The sequence below is a fragment of the Ptychodera flava genome, chromosome 10, assembly GCF_041260155.1.
Source record: "Ptychodera flava strain L36383 chromosome 10, AS_Pfla_20210202, whole genome shotgun sequence".
Classification (NCBI taxonomy): Eukaryota; Metazoa; Hemichordata; class Enteropneusta; family Ptychoderidae; genus Ptychodera; species Ptychodera flava.
Window position 1 is genome coordinate 2,645,172 of NC_091937.1, and position 538 is coordinate 2,645,709.

A 538-nucleotide genomic window follows, 5' to 3' on the forward strand; every position below is an offset into this window, starting at 1 on the left:
ACATACATACATACATACATACAAAGATAGGTAGACAGACAAACAGACAGATATACAGGCAGGTAGTCAGGTAGGTAGGCACGCTCGCACGCAAACTGACCGACTGCGGATTAATTAAGCTTGTTGACATTTTAAATCTTGAAATAACCATGCATGTGCCTTGCCTTCAGTATTGTATTGTTTTTACAGATTTTAAGTTATTACAAATGACTTGAAGTTGATGTTGACTCAAGCTTCAAGGTGAAAGATTATCTCATCCTGTTTTGACAATATTTCCTGTCCTCTAGTATTTTCCGACCTATCCGCATTTAACCTATCCGACAAGTTGATTACTATAGGTCAACGTTAATTGGGGAGGGAATGGGGAACGCGCTACAGTATCTGAGTATAGAAACGATGAAGTGATCGAAGATCAGCTGTCCGTTGCTTAGCTACATCGCTATTTTTGATCCAATGAATATTGTTAATCACGAGTAAGTGAACTGTAAACTGCCGATATTTGCACTACTGAGTATATGCCAATTTGCCAATTTTTCCG